The 20,224-nt window shown below is 44.3% G+C and overlaps 1 protein-coding gene across 1 annotated transcript in view; it reads left to right on the plus strand.

Annotated features, from left to right (window-relative positions):
* The first annotated feature begins 2,129 nt into the window (after positions 1-2,129).
* The window catches only part of susd6 (sushi domain containing 6), a 69,126-nt gene continuing 51,031 nt past the window's right edge, over positions 2,130-20,224 (plus strand). Inside the window, exon 1 of the mRNA XM_014205930.2 lies at positions 2,130-2,409. The gene's annotated coding sequence lies outside the window, so the exon portion shown is untranslated. The remainder of the gene's footprint in view (positions 2,410-20,224) is intronic.

The following is a 20,224-nucleotide window of genomic DNA, read 5'->3' on the forward strand; positions in this document are numbered from 1 at the left end:
AATGCTCGTCGCCGTAATATTTTCCTGGTTGAAAATAAGTACAAAAGGGCGCATTCGTAAATTCACTCTGGCTATCTACTCCGATTTCAGAGCACTCAACTGAGTGTGCAGAGCGCAGAATAATTGATGAATTTACTAACGCTCAACACCCATTGAATATGGCCGGTGCTAGTAAACGTCAGCAAAAAAAAAGCATAATTAAATTGTTGCCATCATCACAGTCACCAACGCTCTGGATAACATGAAAACAGCCTAACCAGCTCTGCTAGTGAGAGTAAAATGGTCAGAGTGAGGTGTTCTCTCTTTGTCTGTCTGTTATCTCTTTGTTTTTGCCTGGGTGCTTGACTGCAGTTGTGAGGTCAGAGAATGCTCGGATCAAACCCTACTCCTCGGCCAGAGCGTCCAGTGTGCCCTCCGAAAGAGAAATGCTCTGAATTTAAGAGGACAATCTGACAACGCTCTGAATTTATGAGTGTGCACTCTGGCACTCCAGAGTGAATTTACTAACACACCAAAAGTTCACACCAATGATTTATAGATATATACGTAAAGGGGGTGCTGTTTTGAAGCCCTCGCGCCTCCATCTTGGCACTCCCCTACAATTGTAAAACATATTTTGGAAGCTATAGATATGCATTTACTAATGTCTACATTTGTTTTAGCCACGTTTATTCTATTAGACACCTTAATGCATACTTTTAAGTTATGTGAACTAAACATAAATAAAATATATAAAACAATTTTCCTTAAAGTATAATTTTTTGAAAGTACTAATGTGACTCTTCCCACTATAACAACAAAAACATACATAAGTGCATATAATTTTGTCCAATAACTATTTAAATTAAATACCGTAGGATTCCATTCATTCCTATGGAAGACGGCTTTTCTAAGGAGTATCAATGTGGCTTACCGGTGAGTTCAAAGCCTCTCCTCAAAGATTTTCGTAACTAAACCAAGATATACCACCACCTGTCGTTTCCAATGGGAACAAATGAGTCATAGTGGGCAGAGCCAAGCACGAGAAAGCGAGATCCTATTGGTGCGTTCTGGCATCATCTGCATATTTTTCTTTCGGGAACGTCTACCCTGTGAAATGGGGGTGTGCAGTAACAATTCGCCTTTGCACTCCTAAACAACGCGATTTTTAAAAAACTTTTGCAAAGGTTAAAGTTTACAAACCTTAGTCCACTCTGTTCATTCTAGTTTTGGAAACAGAAAACTGTATTGAGATCAAATGTTTAATCGATGAGAAAATTTGCCAAATGTAGGCTAAAATCCATCTTCTCCCACTGCACGTTAGTGGGTTTAACTCACTACCATATTTGGCAGTGAGTGGAAACAGAAAGCGGAGGCTTCACATTTAAACATCCAGTGAAATATCTGTTTGTTTTATCTGTGTTCTCATAGGGTGCGTTCGTAAATTTGCCTCCAGTATGTCAGAGTGCGCGCTGGATAATTCGTAAATTCAGAGTGTTGTCATAATGTCCTTCGTAAATTCAGAGCGCACACTGGACACTCTTACAGAGGAGTAGGGTTGATCTGAGTGTTCTGACCTTACAACGGCAGTCAAGCACTGAAGTTAACTGGCTAAAGTTGACTAGCTTGCTAGCTATTTCCAGACACAAATGAGCAGCACAACAAGGGAACACCTTTGACAATTTTACTTACCCTAGCAGAGGTGGTTAGGATGTTTTCATGTTATCCAAAGCGTTGATGACTAACTGTGCTGCTGGCAACAATTTAATTACGCTTCTTTGCCGACGTTTACTGACACCGGATATATTACAAGCATTTCGCTTCACCCGCAATAACATCTGCTAAACACGTGTGATGGAGTAGATAGCCAGAGTGAATTTACGAACGGACCCATATTATCTGCAATCCAACAGTCTATCTATATACGTAATTGGTTCACACAGTACATTGTGGACCTGCCCCGCCCCTCTCGCAGTCAAACTATCCGCTCGGGCCAAGTCACTGTAGACCTCCTGGCCTGGGCTTCACCGAGTAAAACAATTAGTGTTGTAGATTACACTTATGACGGATAAAGTCAATTGTATAGCCAATTTGAGGCTTAAATGAATGTCCATCTTCATTCTACAGTCGTATAATAAAGACAACCTGACCATAGGCTCTACTACTGGTTCCCATGGAAACCGTACGAAAGCGAGGCTGCTGGTGTGGAGCTCGCTAGCAGGCGGAAGTGTTTCCGCTTTCCTCTGCTCGCCGTGAGTTAGAAACGGTCTTGCTAGCTGTTGTGACGACGCGGAAGAAGCGACAACACCACAGGAAAGACTATTATTCGCGATAAAAATAACAAAATCAATTGGAGGATAGTCTGGCTATTTGAGTCCATGACCAGACAGTGAGAACGGAGAGGAGGGCTTGAAGGTAGCCTTTTCGTTGGTAAGTGTCTTCATTCTTATGTTTTTCTCAAGCTAGCTGTACAGTAGCTAGCTAAGTATACGGGATCACTCTGGCTTGTGACACTGCTATCGGGGTTCTCCCTCTGTCAGTATACTGCTTTTGATGTCGGCCTCCTTGGCTTGGGCCTATTGTCTATGTTTTGAACCTGTGAAAAACAGAAACCAATGTTACTAACTACTGTGTAACTAATACTATTGTCATTTACGATAACATCTGTCTATTAGCTGCCTTCTACCCGTGTGCACTCAACAATGTCCTAGGTCTAGGATAAGGTTGGCTAGTGGCTAGAGCTATCTACTAGTTAATGAATCTAATTTAATAGACTCTGACCCTTCAAAGGCTATTTGAACCGTTAATGTGTTTGTAAACCAACAATGACATACATGTCTGTCAGTGCCACAACAGAGATAGGGGGAGGAGAGAGGACGGGCAAGGGCCACTGCAATGAGGAAGGAACCCCGTTGTGGATGACGATGCCTAAGATAGATAGCTACCATAATACCTCGCTACCAGTATAGCAATACCATCCAAACCTACTGAGAAGCAGTGGATAAAATGCATATAAAAAGTGTTATTACAGTATAGAGCTGCCCATCCCTTTAAATGGGTGGTTCTACAACAGATTTGTGATTATTTTGTTACAAGAACCCTTTGTCTCTAACCTTTGTCTAATAAACCAGATCATCAGCTATTGTAGAGTATACTAAATTATTAGTTACGGTGGTACATTGTGATAGTGGTTACGTTAGTACTGTAATATTGGCTATCATTAATCATATTTCCCAACCTTATAACCTTGTGTCCTCCTGACATGCAAGCAGATCACTAACAATGCACGTCACCCTATAGTGTGTACTACATTGTTGTCATCTGCTAGGTCTGCTACATCATAGCTGTTTTGTGAAACATTGTTGCAATGTATCCGAATGTTCAACTGATTACAATGTATCAAAATGTAGACTTGTTTGACGCTCCGTGGATATGTGACATTTTGGCATAGATTACAGTGTCGGCTCTGCTCGGTGTTTTGTCCCGCAGCAGCTAATGCGTACATATACAGTCGGTCCGGCGCACTGCAATCAGTACAGTTGCACGTGTCGGTGTGTGTGACTCGGGCCATTGAAGCATCCGCTGTACTATGAGGGCATTTGCTAATTCAATTTGGCCAAGTTTACTAGGCGCAGTTAAACAAAAAAATCAGTTTTCTTTTTCTATTCCCCCCCCCCCCCCCAAGTGTAAATGTTAAGTTTAAGCATTGTGGTCATATATCATAGCCCGATTAACATAATGGCTCATTACAAAGCAATAGTGATAACAAAATAAGCAATAAGTACAATTACTACTTGATCCCCAAAACGTTTTGAAATCTCAGAAATGAAAAGGTAAATGTCCCTTCTATCTCGTGCAGTAGCACATAGGGATGCTCCTGCATGGGTTTACACCACATAATGGCCTCCATAACAAAGGCTTTCTTTCTCTGCTTCCATGCTACTCTCTCTCTCCCTCGCTTTCTCATGCTCTCCATGCTGAGTCCCTCTCTTATACTCTCTCTCTTCTACTCTCCCTCTTTCTCCTTCACTTTCTCAATTCAAAGGGCTTTATTGGCATGGGAAACATACATATGTTTACATTGACAAAGCAAGTATAATAGATAATAAACAAAAGTGAAATTAACAGTAAACATTACACTCACCAGACTTTCAAAGGAATAAATACATTTATTAAATGTCATTATGTACAGTGTTGTAATGATGTACAAAAGGGAGCATACATAAATATGGGTAGTGTTTGTTATTCACTGGTTGCCCTTTTCTTGTGGCAACAGGTCACAACAAATGTTGCTGCTGTGATGGCACACTGGTATTTCACCTGATAGATATGGGAGTTTATCAAAATTGGGTTTGTTTTAAAATTCTTTGTGGATCTGTGTAATCTGAGGGAAATATGTGTCTCTAATATGGTCATACATTTGGCAGGAAGGTTAGGAAGTGCAGCGCAGTTTCCACCTCAGTTTGTGGGCAGTGTGCACATAGCCTGTCTTCTCTTGAGAGCCAGGTCTCCCTACAGCGGCCTTTCTCAATAGCAAGGCTATGATCACTGAGTCTGTTCATAGTCAAAGCTTTCCTTAATTTAATTAATTAATCAGTCACAGTGGTCAGGTATTCTGCCACTGTGTACTCTCTGTTTTGGGCCAATTAGCATTCTAGTTTGCTGTTTTTTTGTAAATTCTTTCCAATGTGTCAAGTAATTATCTTTTTGTTTTCTCATGATTTGGTTGGGTCTAATTGTGTTGCTGTCCTGTGGCTCTGTGGGGTCTGTTTGCGTTTGTGAACAGAGCCATAGGACCAGCTTGCTTAGGGGACTCTTCTCCAGGTTAGTCTCGGTTGGTAATGGCTTGGGAATCGCTTCCTTTTAGGTGGTTGTAGAATTTAACAGCTCTTTTCTGGATTTTAATAATTAAAGGGTATTGTCCTAATTGTGCTCTGCATGCATTATTTGGTGTTTTACTTTGTACACAGAGGATGTTTTTGCAGAATTCTGCATACAGTCTCAATTTGGTCTTTGACCCATTTTGTGAATTCTTGGTTGGTTTGCTGACCCCAGACCTTACAACCATGAAGGGCAATGGGATCTAAAACTGATTTCAATTCTTTTTTTGCCAGATCCCAATTGGGATGTCAAATTTAATGTTCCTGTTGATGCCGTAGAAAGCCCTTTTTTGCCTTCTCTCTCAGAGATTTCACAGCTTTGTGGAAGTTACCTGTGGTGCTGATGTTTAGGCAGAGGTAGGTATAGTTTTTTTGTGTGCTCTAGGGAAACGGTGTCTAGATGGAATTTGTATTTGTGGTCCTGACAACTGGACCTTATTTGGAACAACATTATTTTTTATATTACTTAGATTTACGGTCAGCGCCCAGGTCTGACAGAATCTGTGCAGAAGATCTAGGTGCTGCTGTAGGCCCTCCTTGGTTGGGAACAGAAGCACCAGATCATCAGAAAACAGTAGACATTTGACTTCCGATTTTAGTAGGGTGAGGCAGGGTACTGCAGACTGTTCTAGTGCCCTCGCCAATTCATTGATATACAGTTGAAGCCGGAAGTTTACATACACTTAGGTTGGAGTCATTAAAACTTGTTTTTCAACCACTCCACAAATTTCTTGTTAACTAACTATAGTTTTGGCAAGTCGGTTAGGATATCTACTTTGTGCATGACACAAGTAATTTTTCCAACAATTGTTTACAGACAGATTATTTCACTTATTCACTGTATCCAATGAGTCAGAAGTTTACATACACTAAGTTGACTGTGCCTTTCAACAACTTAGAAATTCCAGAAAATGATGTCATGGCTTTAGAAGCTTCTGATAGGCTAATTGGGAAAATCAAAAGAAATCAGCCAAGACCTCATAAAAAAATTGTAGACCTCCACAAATCTGGTTCATCCTTGGGAGCAATTTCCAAACGCAGAAGGTACCACGTTCATCTGAACAAACAATAGTGCGCAAGTATAAACACCATGGGCCACGCAGCCGTCATACCGCTCAGGAAGGAGATGCGTTCTGTCTCCTAGAGATGAAAGTACTTTGGTGCGAAAAGTGCACATCAATCTCAGAACAACAGCAAAGGACCTTGTGAAGATGCTGGAGGAAACGGGTACAACAAAAGTACCTATATCCATAGTAAAACGAGTCCTATATCGACATAACCTGAAAGGCTGCTCAGCAAGGAAGAAGCCACTGCTCCAAAAGTGCCATTAAAAAAAAGCCGGACTACGGTTTGCAACTGCACATGGGGACAAAGATTGTACTATTTGGAGAAATGTCCTGTGGTCTGATGAAAGAAAAATGGAACTGTTTGACAATAATGACCATCATTATGTTTGGAGGAAAAAGGGGGAGGCTTGCAAGCTGAAGAACACCATCCCAACTGTGAAGCACGGGGGTGGCGGCATCATGTTGTGGGGGTGCTTTACTGCAGGAGGGACTGGTGCACTTCACAAAATAGATGGCATCATGTGGAAGGAAAATTATGTGGATATATTGAAGCAACATCTCAAGACATCAGTCAGGAAGTTAAAGCTTGGTCGCAAATGGGTCTTCCAAATGGACAATGACCCCAAGCATACTTCCAAGGTTGTGGCAAAATGGCTTAAGGACAACAAAGTCAAGCTATTGGAGTGGCCATCACAAAGCCCCGACCTCAACCCTATAGAAAATTTGTGGGCAGAACTGAAAAAGTGTGTGCGAGCAAGTAGGCCTAAAAACCTGACTCGGTTATACCAGCTCTGTGAGGAGGAATGGGCCAAAATTCACCCAACTTATTGTGGGAAGCTTGTGGAAGGCTACCCGAACCGTTTGACCCAAGTTAAACAATTTAAAGGCAATGCTACCAAATACTAATTGAGAGTATGTAAACTTCTGACCCACTGGAAATGTGATGCAAGAAATAATAGCTGAAATAAATGATTCTCTCTACTAATATTCTGACATTTCACATTCTTAATATAAAGTGGTGATCCTAACTGACCTAAGACAGGGAATTGTTACTAAGATTAAAGGTCAGGAATTGTGAAAAACTGAGTTTAAATGTATTTGACTAAGGTGTATGTAAACTTCCGACTTCAACTGTATATGTTGAAGAGGGTGGGACTTAAGCTGCATCCCTGTCGAAACCCACGGCCCTGTGGAAAGAAATGTTTTTTTTTTTACAATTTTAGCTGCACACTTGTTTGTGTAAACGGGTTTTATAGTATGTTTCTCCCCCAACCCTACTTCCCATCAGTTGGTATAGCAGACCCTCATGCCAAATTGAGTCAAACATTTTTTTGGAATCAACACGGCATGAGAAGACTTTGCCATTTGTTTTGGTTTGATTGTTTGTTACTTAGGGTGTGCAGGGTGAAATATGCGGTCTGTCGTATGGTCATTTGGTTAAAAGCCAATTTGACATTTGTTCAGTACATTGTTTTCACTGAGGAAATGATAGGAGTCTGCTGTTAATGATAACGCAGAGGATTTCCCTAAGGTTGCTGTTGATGCACATCCCACGGTAGTTATTGGGGTCAAATTTGTCTTCACTTTTGTGGATTGGGGTGATCAGTCCTTGGTTCCAAATATTGAGGAAGATGCCAGAGCTGAGGATGATGTTTTAAGTATAGCCAATTTGTGGTCTGTATATTTTGTCATTTAATTTAGGATACCATCAACTCTACAGGCCTTTTGGGTTGGTATTTTGTCATGTTATTGGAAAATCCAGTAGGTTCTGGTAGTCTTTAACAACTGATTGTAAATGATCATGTATATGTTTTTGCTGTTTGTGTTCTTTGTTATAGAGTCAAAAGTATTAGAGAACATCCTCGTTTTGGATCAATAACTATTACAATTTTCCCAGGAGTGGTTATATGCTATGAATTCTTCAATTACATTGAGCTGATTTCTGATGTGCTGTTCCTTTTTCCTTACATTTCTGTATGTCGAGTCCGTCTTCTATTATCCAGAGTTCTTACATTCTTGAAAATCCTGGAGAAGTCATGGAATTTTAAAATTGTGTTTTCCTGGCCTGGAAAAGTTTTGGAAAATTATAAAATCTGAAACATTTAAGAAAAGTAATGGAAATTCATTTAATACATTATTTTATTTAAAATATTTAAACAATAAAAAATCATATCGACCAGGATCGGAATGACTCTAGCACATCTGTGTTTGTGCGCTTAACCTGGATAGTGTGAGGCAAGGGGGCCATTGCTCAAGGAGTGAGTGACAGTCGGACATTACGGCAGCAGGTAGGCCTTTTAAAATATGATAGAACAGATTAATTAGGTAGCCAATTCAAAAAATATCTTGTACCCTCTAGTTAACTGTTTGTGATGTTCCCCCCCCAAAAAAAATGAAAATTCACAGACACTGGAAAATAAGGTCATACGAAGTTGATTTACTTTTTTAAAACAATTCACACGATTCATTTTAAACTACCATTTTTGACTAAAGGACTATTCACTTCTTCGTTTGTATTAGTTGGGATTCGGTTCAATCCCAAAGAATCAATCAAATCATGTCAATCTAAATAATTTGTGAATCGTGAACATTCATTCTAGGCAACAATATCAGATGTAGCCTTTTCTTTTGAATTGTGTGGCTTCAGTAAATGCTAGTCAGCCTGCAAAGTAAACACTTCTAAGCAGGGCATAAAATGAACACCCGCCAAATGCAGGTAGATTTAGGTATTGGCGGGTATGAACATATATTTTACCAGCCATGTTGGCGTGTGGTCAATTTGTAGATCTCTACAGTGCCAGCATTACATTTGTGAATAAAAATTGTCATGTATGAGCACATGCTTCTGATTTTTATTGTAGAAAAATGCTGCAGTAGCTGTTTTGTTTCATAGTTGCTAATCCCACTAAAAAAATAAGAATCCTATATCCCACCTGAGGTAGCAACAATGCCTGGCAGGAGAGCTGTATGCTCTGAGTGAAATGCTGATAGATTCATTTTTGGAGGCGCTGTGCACAGGGATAGAAGTTTGTCTAATTAACTCTATAAAGTCTACAAAGTGAGACTTTGTCCTCGTGTTTCTTGGTTATTTACATCGTGTTAATCACAAGCTAGTTTGCCTTTCAACGTTAGTTTGAGTCTGCTGCTTCAACTGATAGCGAAGAGACGCCCTAGTCACACACACACACACACACACACCTGACAAACCTCAAGTGGCCCCGTTCCCACAGTAACCTCCCACCCTTAAAGAGGCAGCTGGACATTTTGTCTCATCTGATATTTTGGTTTAAAGACTCGGGTCACAAAAAAGGTAATGAAATTGAGCAATATACCACATTTACTTCTTACTAATACACTGCTCCAAAAAATAAAGGGAACACTTAAACAACACAATGTAACTCCAAGTCAATCACACTTCTGTGAAATCACACTGTCCACTTAGGAAGCAACACTGATTGACAATACATTTCACATGCTGTTGTGCAAATGGAATAGACAACAGGTGGAAATTATAGGCAATTAGCAAGACACCCCCAATAAAGGAGTGGTTCTGCTGGTGGGGACCACAGACCACTTCTCAGTTCCTATGCTTCCTGGCTGATGTTTTGGTCACTTTTGAATGCTGGCGGTGCTTTCACTCTAGTGGTAGCATGAGACTGAGTCTACATCCCACACACGTGGCTCAGGTAGTGCAGCGCATCCAGGATGGCACATCAATGCGAGCTGTGGCAAGAAGGTTTGCTGTGTCTGTCAGGCGCTACCAGGAGACAGGCCAGTGCATCAGGAGACGTGGAGGAGGCCGTAGGAGGGCAACAACCCAGCAGCAGGACCGCTACCTCCGCCTTTGTGCAAGGAGGAGCAGGAGGAGCACTGCCAGAGCCCTGCAAAATGACCTCCAGCAGGCCACAAATGTGCATGTGTTTGCTCAAACGGTCAGAAACAGACTCCATGAGGGTGGTATGAGGGCCCGACGTCCACAGGTGGGGGTTGTGCCTACAGCCCAACACCGTGCAGGACGTTTGGCATTTGCCAGAGAACACCAAGATTGGCAAATTCGCCACTGGCGCCCTGTGCTCTTCACAGATGAAAGCAGGTTCACACTGAGCACATGACGGATGTGACAGAGTCTGGAGACGCCGTGGAGAACGTTCTGCTGCCTGTAACATCCTCCAGCATGACCGGTTTGGCGGTGGGTCAGTCATGGTGTGGGGTGGCATTTCTTTGGGGGGCCGCACAGCCCTCCATGTGCTCGCCAGAGGTAGCCTGACTGCCATTAGGTACCGAGATGAGATCCTCAGACCCCTTGTGAGACCATATGCTGATGCGGTTGGCCCTGGGTTCCTCCTAATGCAAGACAATGCTAGACCTCATGTGGCTGGAGTGTGTCAGCAGTTCCTGCAAGAGGAAGGCATTGATGCTATGGACTGGCCCGCCCGTTCCCCAGACCTGAATCCAATTGAGCACATCTGGGACATCATGTCTCGCTCCATCCACCAACGCCACGTTGCACCACAGACTGTCCAGGAGTTGGCGGATGCTTTAGTCCAGGTCTGGGAGGAGATCCCTCAGGAGACCATCCGCACCTCATCAGGAGCATGCCCAGGCGTTGTAGGGAGGTCATACAGGCACGTGGAGGCCACACACACTACCGAGCCTCATTTTGACTTGTTTTAAAGACATTACATCAAAGTTGGATCAGCCTGTAGTGTGGTTTTCCACTTTAATTTTGAGTGTGACTCCAAATCCAGACCTCCATGGGTTGATAAATTGGATTTCCATTGATTATTTTTGTGTGGTTTTGTTGTCAGCACATTCAACTATTTAAAGAAAAAAGTATTTAATAAGATTATTTCTTTCATTCAGATCTAGGATGTGTTGTTTAAGTGTTCCCTTTATTTTTTTGAGCAGTATACTTTTCTTGTTTTAGAAACATTACAAAACATGGTCATATGTTTTTAGTTTCTTTGATGTAATTATGGCAAAAATATTTATTTTGTCTGGTAAAAAATCTGAGTGGCTGGCGGACCAAAAAGTAAATTTTAGGCCCTGCTTCTAAGATAAATATGACTATATTAGAAAAGGTACATTTCCTGAAAATGTGTGGGCTTACTTCAGCTGAATAAAAAGATTTGCAGCCTACCATAGCCACTAATTTGATCTTTGATACATTGAATGACCAAATTATTTCAAAAGCCATAAAACATATTTGGTTGTAATGTTGCAATGTTTTACATCAATGGGGGGGTCAACCATCCTCCAGGAGAACTCATGGGGGGTCAACCATCCTCCAGGAGAACTCATGGGGGGTCAACCATCCTCCAGGAGAACTCATGGGGGGGTCAACCATCCTCTGGGAGAGCTCATGGGGGGGGTCAACCATCCTCCGGGAGAACTCATGGGGTGGGTCAACCATCCTCCGGGAGAACTCATGGGGGGTCAACCATCCTCCAGGAGAACTCATGGGGGGGTCAACCATCCTCCGGGTGAGCTCATGGGGGGTCAACCATCCTCCGGGAGAGCTCTAACAAACCACATTTTAGAGATCAGCTGCTCAACCGGACCTTGATAAACTAAGTGTTTGAGCAGGGCTTGATCAAAAGCCTGCACACCCAGTAACTCTGACTGAGGGTTGACCACGTGTTTATACAGTTGCCTAACAGCTTTTCTACTTTGTTGGGTGGGGGTTATTAGTCTAGATTCCAAGCTATCTGTGCTAATGTTGCTATTTTGTAGAATGCCCTTGATGATACTAGCCAGATGGCCACAGCTAGATTACCTAGCAAGATGACAAAGAAACAATAAAATTCACTCTCCATAATCACATACTGCCAATTGCCAGCCCATAGCCAAGTGTTTAGCTTGCTAATGTTAGCATATTCACTAGCTAGCTAGCACATCATAGTGCAGTGACCTTAGCTAGCTAGCTAACATGGGCACATGTTTAATGGAAACTAGCTAATCCATTGTGATTTTATAACTACAGTGGTTAGCTAGCTTGCAGGAAGTAGTTAGTGTTTTGTCCATTGCGTCTGTGCACTTAGCTAGCTAACATCCCGTAGCCTACATTGCATATGAAGTGTGACTTGCTCATCTGTGGACATATGGAGAAAATGCCCACTCTAAAAAAAAATATATATATATTTTTTTTTTGCTCCTGCACGTGGGGGTTTGTGTTCACTGATTGGCTCGAAGTCAAGTTGTTGGCCACTGATGACCATTTTGATTCTACAAGTAGAAACGGTAGGATCATCTACCGGGTCGGCACGCAGCAGGTACGCCGCTCACTGTGATAAGGCCGTACTTCTAGCCAGACGGGTTGTTGTTCTGTTCAGACTATGGCCTCTTGGCATGATGCAGTGCCACTGTGCCAACGTAGTCCTTGCCAAAGGACCATGCGTCACTCTCTGCTACCTCCCACCAGCCTGCATGCAGGTGACTCTGTTGCCTCTCCACTGGGGAACAGAAAGGAAAGGTGGTGGCAGGAGGGTACCGGACCTGATTATCAAGGGCCACCAAGTGTGTGTGTGTGTTGCTCTCAGGAATAGGCCTATTTGTATACTTACTCTATGGTCTATTTTTGTGAGAGTCGCCATCAGGCGTACCTGTCTCACCCACTGTGATAAGTGCCTATCGGCAGTGAGCTTCTTGGTGTGTTTAATGCTTTTAAGGAGCGTTACTCCTTTAAGGTCCAAGGACCTCATACACTATATATACACCAGTATGTGGACACCCCTTTAAATTAGTGGATTCTGCTATTTCAGCCACACCCATTGATGACAGGTGTATCAATCCAGCACAGCCATGCAATCTCCATAGACAAACATTGGTAGTAGAATGGCCTTACTGAAGAGCTCAGGGACTTTCAAAGCATGCCACCTTTCCATCGAGTCAGTTCGTCAAATTTCTGCCCTGCTAGAGCCGTCCCGGTCAACTGTAAGTGCTGTTATTGTGAAGTAGAAACTTTTAAGGCGCAACAAAGGCTCAGCCGCTAAGTGGTAGGTCACACAAGCTCACAGAACGGGGACCGCCGAGTGCGGAAGCATGTAAAAAATCTTCTGTCCTCAGTTGTAACACTCACTGCTGAGTTACAAACTGCCTCTGGAAGTAACGTCATCAGCACGAGAAATGTTTGGCGGGAGCTTCCTGAAATGGGTTTCCATGGCTGAGCAGCTGCACACAAGCCTAAGATCACCATGCCCAAATGCATAGTGCCAACTATAAAGTTTGGTGGAGGAGGAATAATGGTCTGGGGCTGTTTTTCATTGTTCGTGCTAGGCCTCTTAGTTCCATGGAAGGGAAATCCTTAACGCTACAGCATACAATTACATTCTAGACGAGTCTGTGCTTCCAACTTTGTGGCAACAGTTTGAGGAAGGCCCTTTTGCTGTTTCAGCATGACAATGATTCGTGCACAAAGCGAGGTCCATACAAAAATGGTTTGTCGAGGTTGGTGTGGAAGAACTTGACTGGCCTGCACAGAACCCTGACCTCAACCCCATCGAACACCTTTGGGATGAATTGGATCACCGACAGCGAGCCAGGCCTAATCGCCCAACATCAGTGTCCGACCTCACTAATACTCTTGTGGCTGAATGGAAGCAAGTCCACGTTGCAATGTTCCAACATCTAGTGACAAGCCTTCCCAGAAGACTGGAGGCTGTTATAGCAGCAAAGGGGGGGACCCCCAATGAGATGTTCGACGAGCGGGTGTCTACACACTTTTGGTCATGTAGTGTATATGTTATTTTCAGAGGTTGACTGGCCAGCCAAAATCGTCAAATATTCCAGGTAAACGTGAATGGATTCTCAATTGCAGTATGGTTCTGGAAACAAAGCAAGTTTTTTAAACTTTGAAATCAAAATAATTTCTCAATTGCAAAATACACACTTACTGTACACAGTTTTAACCTGCTTCATCACCGTTGCAGCTGACAGAACTTTTCAGTGACCACACATTTCTGGCAGCCTTCTTCCATTCCACACAGGTTTTCGGAGCATGCCAGATAGAGAGACCATGTGTTAGTTAGCTGTCTTCCGTCTACCACTGCTGTAACATGGAGATATGGCCATGTGGGAACACTAACCCTATATTAAGGTCTTTATCAATGTGACGTTATTATTATTATTTAAATCTTGCTGATATGAAAGATAAGGTCTTTATGCTTCCAAAGCCGTAACGCAAGAAATGTGTGTTAATGTTCAGACCAAGCATCGGGGCTCTTAACAAAAACTGGATCAGAGTCATGATCAAGGGCTATCTCTCCATGCTGTCTCTCTCTTCTACTCACTCTCCATCCATCTCTCTTTCTCTGGGCTCTCTCTCCCTCTTCCCTCAGCCCCAGCCTGGCTCCATCAGAGTAGAGGGCTGAACTCAAGGCATTAGTCAGGCCTATCAGATGGCAATCTCTTCACTGCTGTTCCCTGGCACACTGAGTGCTCTCTGTTCCCAGACACATGCCTTCCGTCCCCTGCTCTCTGTGTTCCCAGACACATGCCTTCTCTCCCCTGCTCTCTGTGTTCCCAGACACATGCCTTCTCTCCCCTGCTCTCTGTGTTCCCAGACACATGCCTTCTCTCCCCTGCTCTCTGTGTTCCCAGACACATGCCTTCTCTCCCCTGCTCTCTCTGTGTTCCCAGACACATGCCTTCTCTCCCCTGCTCTCTGTGTTCCCAGACACATGCCTTCTCTCCCCTGCTCTCTGTGTTCCCAGACACATGCCTTCTCTCCCCTGCTCTCTGTGTTCCCAGACACATGCCTTCTCTCCCCTGCTCTCTGTGTTCCCAGACACATCCCTTCTCTCCCCTGCTCTCTGTGTTCCCAGACACATGCCTTCTCTCCCCTGCTCTCTGTGTTCCCAGACACATGCCTTCTCTCCCCTGCTCTCTGTTCCCAGACACATGCCTTCCGTCCCCTGCTCTCTGTGTTCCCAGACACATGCCTTCTCTCCCCTGCTCTCTGTGTTCCCAGACACATGCCTTCTCTCCCCTGCTCTCTGTGTTCCCAGACACATGCCTTCTCTCCCCTGCTCTCTGTGTTCCCAGACACATGCCTTCTCTCCCCTGCTCTCTGTGTTCCCAGACACATGCCTTCTCTCCCCTGCTCTCTCTGTGTTCCCAGACACATGCCTTCTCTCCCCTGCTCTCTGTGTTCCCAGACACATGCCTTCTCTCCCCTGCTCTCTGTGTTCCCAGACACATGCCTTCTCTCCCCTGCTCTCTGTGTTCCCAGACACATGCCTTCTCTCCCCTGCTCTCTGTGTTCCCAGACACATGCCTTCTCTCCCCTGCTCTCTTGTGTTCCCAGACACATGCCTTCTCTCCCCTGCTCTCTGTGTTCCCAGACACATGCCTTCTCTCCCCTGCTCTCTGCAGACAATCTGTGTTCCCAGACACATGCCTTCTCTCCCCTGCTCTCTCTGTGTTCCCAGACACATGCCTTCTCTCCCCTGCTCTCTCTGTGTTCCCAGACACATGCCTTCTCTCCCCTGCTCTCTCTGTGTTCCCAGACACATGCCTTCCCTCCATGTCTAAGTGACCCCAAACGTTTGAACAGTAGTGTACATTAGGCTGACATGACTGGTCAAGAAGAAAACGATAGTTCGAGACCTCATGACCAGGAGGACTAGGCTGTTTTCACTCTTATCGTTGACCGACAACATAAGGCCTACTTCTGAGGACCGAGTTGGTCAGATTCACAGTGTTTAACGGTCACCTGTACAGGGATGCAGGTGTCATTGCAGGGTACAGTGAAAATCTTAGGCTTCACGCTCCAACATGGAGGACGAAATGAAATAAGAGTAGAACAGCACAGTAAGAATTGTCCACTTTTCAAGATTAGACACAATTTTCCACCAAGGTTTTGCTGAGCTTGTAATCTGATTTACAGCAGCAATCTGATTACAGAAGAGTAATACTGATTTACAGCAGCAATCTGATTACAGTAGAGTAGTTCTGGGAGTTTTTCCCTCTTAACCAGACACAAGGCTGCATCCAAATGGCTCCCTATACAGTGCACTACTTTTCATATATAGTGCACTACTTTTGACTGGAACCCTATGGGCCATGGTCAGAAGTAGTGCACTAGACTATACAGGGAATAGGGTGCCATTTGGGATAGGCCCAAGATCAGATTTCAATAGAGTCTGGCTCCGGCAGATCCCTTCTCACACCACAGACGCTGTGAGACATATGAGATGAGACAGGATGTGGAATTGTGCCAGAGAGGATGGCACGTTACCGCCACAAATGGCACGTTGGTGAAATTGAATTTAGAATTAGAAGATGGGTACTAGCTAGCGTGTACATGCTAGCCAGCTGTACATGTAACATTGGTTAACATAGATACTCTGTTTTGTCTGTCAACTTACCACCCATGTAGTCTTGTAACTAACTAGCTTACTACACGACATCCAGAATAAGATCTGTCGTGGGCACCAATTCAGATATCTAGCCTAAATTATTTATTTTGGTCATTTGTTTTGATGCTATCGGTTTTGTTGTTTTTCTACCAATTAATTTCCAGTAAGATATCTGTTTTCAGCAGTGGTTGTATTGTGTGGGCCAGAGTGTTTGTTTTTTAAGGAAGTGTTCTGTTGATAGACTGGTTTGTTCAAACTGTGAAGAAGGGTGTATTCCTGGCCGTATCAAACCAGGAAACATTCATTTCTATTGTCATTGTGTGTAAGAGGAACTGGATGACAGAGACCACAAGTATTCTGAGAATGCTTTGACGAAGGGCCAGCTGAGAGCTCAACGGAAAGGTTGGGCCAATAGGAGCAGAGTAATATTAAGGTTATTGCAACTTTAATGTGTTTATTACAAAACTCTTATTAAACAGTTATTATCATAAACACCAATCAGTGTAATCCAATCTAAAGTAGCAGGTGTGGTGACGCCATCATCCTAGAGTGAATCAAGCACGCAGCACGCGTCCATGCCTCCTGGTAACCTTTGGTTACGTGCCTCTGCAGAGGACATGAAGACTGGAGGTGGCACATATGAGGTCAGATGATTTAGGAATATAAAGGAGAAAAATAGATTTTGCACAACACAAGAGAAAGAAGTTAAAGATGCTCTCCTGGCAATCTTAATGTAGTTCGGCTACAGGCTAATCAGGCTACTTTGTGCTGAAGGATTTCACAACCTTGGATTTAATAGGTTTTTATTTACTTTTCACATTCTTAGGCTTGAGAAAGTAATCAAACTCATTCTGCTTTCGGCTTCCAGCCTCTGCTGTAGCTGCAACACTGCTTTGCAAACACACTGTCAAACAGTCGTACAAACTGCTAGGCTACACCTGAAGAGCTCCTTTGAACTAACACAATATAACAGTTGATGTAGATTTTGTGTTTGTTTGTTTTGTCGACTAGAGAGGCGGGCCATCTTGTCCTTACAGAGTCCCATCTGCGTCAACAAAGCTCTTCATCATATCCTGGAGTGCATTACAAGTGCAACCAATGCACCGATAACACCCAACATTTGACTGTTTTTGTATCTGTTGGCCGTACTTCTAGCCAGACGGGTTGTTGTTCTGTTCAGACTATGGCCTCTTGGCATGATGCAGTGCCACTGTGCCAACGTAGTCCTTGCCAAAGGCCCATGTGTCACTCTCTGCTACCTCCCACCAGCCATTTTTGTGAGCGTCGCCATCAGGCATGTGTGTGTCTTGCCACTAGGTCTGTGTCGGTTTCGTGTCGTTACCTACCGGGCCTCCATTCTAGTGCAAGCAAAAACAGGAGCCAATCACATTTCCCCCTGCTCTGTTCTATTCAGCTCAGCAGCTCCATGCTGTTAGCTCCATGCTGTTAGCTCCATGCTGTTAGCTCCATGCTGTTAGCTCCATGCTGTTAGCTCCAGGCTGTTAGCTCCAGGCTGTTAGCTCCAGGCTGTTAGCTCCAGGCTGTTAGCTCCAGGCTGTTAGCTAGCTAGCAGCTCCAGGCTGTTAGCTCCAGGCTGTTACCTCCATGCTGTTAGCTAGCTAGCAGCTCCAGGCTGTTAGCTAGCTAGCAGCTCCAGGCTCTCAGCAGGCTGCCCTCTACCCTCTTGAGGCATGCTGCCTGGCCTGCTGGGATAGCTTGCTACTGTTATGTTCAGTAACCATGCTATTAGCTTATGGCTATCAATAGCTACCAGATCAGCAGGCTGGCTGTGACTACTTGCTATCTCTGTGCTAATGGACCTGCTGCCCTCTCTCTCCTGAGGTACGCTGCCAGCCAGGCTACCGCCACTGCCTGCTGACTAATGTAGCCTAACGCTAGGCTATCGCTCCCTAGTCACTACCCAGCAATCAAGCTTCTGCACCTGGATCTCATTTGTGTTTTAATGTTCTTGATTCCTGGACGTGGATTTAATTTTTCCTTTTTGTTTTCACCCCTAGAGCGATAGTGTTACGGGTTGTTTCTCTAGGAGGGCTCACTCAGGCCCCGCTGGTTTAAAGGGGTTTAACTGTAAAACATCTCTCTCTCTCTCTCTGCTGACTTTGCTCCTTTCTTCTCTTCATCCCCAGCTGTTTCTAGGAACCCAACGGTTAATTTCCCCTCGGGGGGGGGGCTGGTGGATTTCTGCTTCTGCTCCGAATACTGGAAGTCACTACTGCTGTCTCGCTCTCTGTCCCGCTGTCTCTCTCGCTCTCTGTCCCGCTGTGTCTCTCTCTCTCTGCTGACTTTGCTCCTTTCTTCTCTTCATCCCCAGCTGTTTCTAGGAACCCAACGGTTCATTTCCCCTCTGGGGGGGGCTGGTGGGGGGGCAGCGGGTTTTCCACTACTGCTCTGAATACTGGAAGTCACTACTGCTCTGTCTCTCTCTAGCTGTCTCTGTCCCTCTGTCCCGCTGTCTCTCTCTCGCTGTCTCTGTCTCGCTCGCTGTCTCGCTCTCTGTCTCGCTCTCTGTCCCTTTGTCTCGCTCTCTGTCCCGCTTTCTCGCTTTCGCTCTCTGTCCCTCTCTCTCGCTCTCTGTCCCTCTCTCTCGCTCTCTGTCCCGCTGTCTCGCTCTCTGTCCCGCTGTATAAAAGACACCTGTCCACAGAAGCAATCAATCAATCAGATTCCAAACTCTCCACTATGGCCAAGACCAAAGAGCTCTCCAAGGATGTCAGGGACAAGATTGTAGACCTACACAAGGCTGGAATGGGCTACAAGACCATCGCCAAGCTGCTTGGTGAGAAGGTGACAACAGTTGGTGCGATTATTCGCAAATGGAAGAAACACAAAAGAACTGTCAATCTCCCTCGGCCTGGGGCTCCATGCAAGATCTCACCTCGTGGAGTTGCAATGATCATGAGAACGGTGAGGAATCAGCCCAGAACTACACGGGAGGATCTTGTCAATGATCTCAAGGCATCTGGGACCATAGTCACCAAGAAAACAATTGGTAACACACTACGCCGTGAAGGACTGAAATCCTGCAGCGCCCACAAGGTCCCCCTGCTCAAGAAAGCACATATACATGCCCGTCTGAAGTTTGCCAATGAACATCTGAATGATTCAGTGTTGTGGTCAGATGAGACCAAAATGGAGCTCTTTGGCATCAACTCAACTCGCCGTATTTGGAGGAGGAGGAATGCTGCCTATGACCCCAAGAACACCATCCCCACCGTCAAACATGGAGGTGGAAACATTATGCTTTTGGGGGTGTTTTTCTACTAAGGGGACAGGACAACTTCACTGCATCAAAGGGACGATGAACGGGGCCATGTACCGTCAAATCTTGGGTGAGAACCTCCTTCCCTCAGCCAGGGCATTGAAAATGGGTCGTGGATGGGTATTCCAGCATGACAATGACCCAAAACACACGGCCAAGGCAACAAAGGAGTGGCTCAAGAAGAAGCACATTAAGGTCCTGGAGTGGCCTAGCCAGTCTCCAGACCTTAATCCCATAGAAAATCTGTGGAGGGAGCTGAAGGTTCGAGTTGCCAAACGTCAGCCTCGAAACCTTAACGACTTGGAGAAGATCTGCAAAGAGAAGTGGGACAAAATCCCTCCTGAGATGTGTGCAAACCTGGTGGCCAACTACAAGAAATGTCTGACCTCTGTGATTGCCAACAAGGGTTTTGCCACCAAGTACTAAGTCATGTTTTGCAGAGGGGTCAAATACTTATTTCCTTCATTAAAATGCAAATCATTTTATAACATTTTTGACATGCGTTTTCTGGATTTTTTGTTGTTGTTATTCTGTCTCTCACTGTTCAAATAAACCTACCATTAAAATTATAGACTGATCATTTCTTTGTCAGTGGGCAAATGTACAAAATCAGCAGGGGATCAAATACTTTTTTCCCTCACTGTATAAAAAAACAATCTT

This window comes from Salmo salar, chromosome ssa06, assembly GCF_905237065.1.
Source record: "Salmo salar chromosome ssa06, Ssal_v3.1, whole genome shotgun sequence".
NCBI lineage: Eukaryota > Metazoa > Chordata > Actinopteri > Salmoniformes > Salmonidae > Salmo > Salmo salar.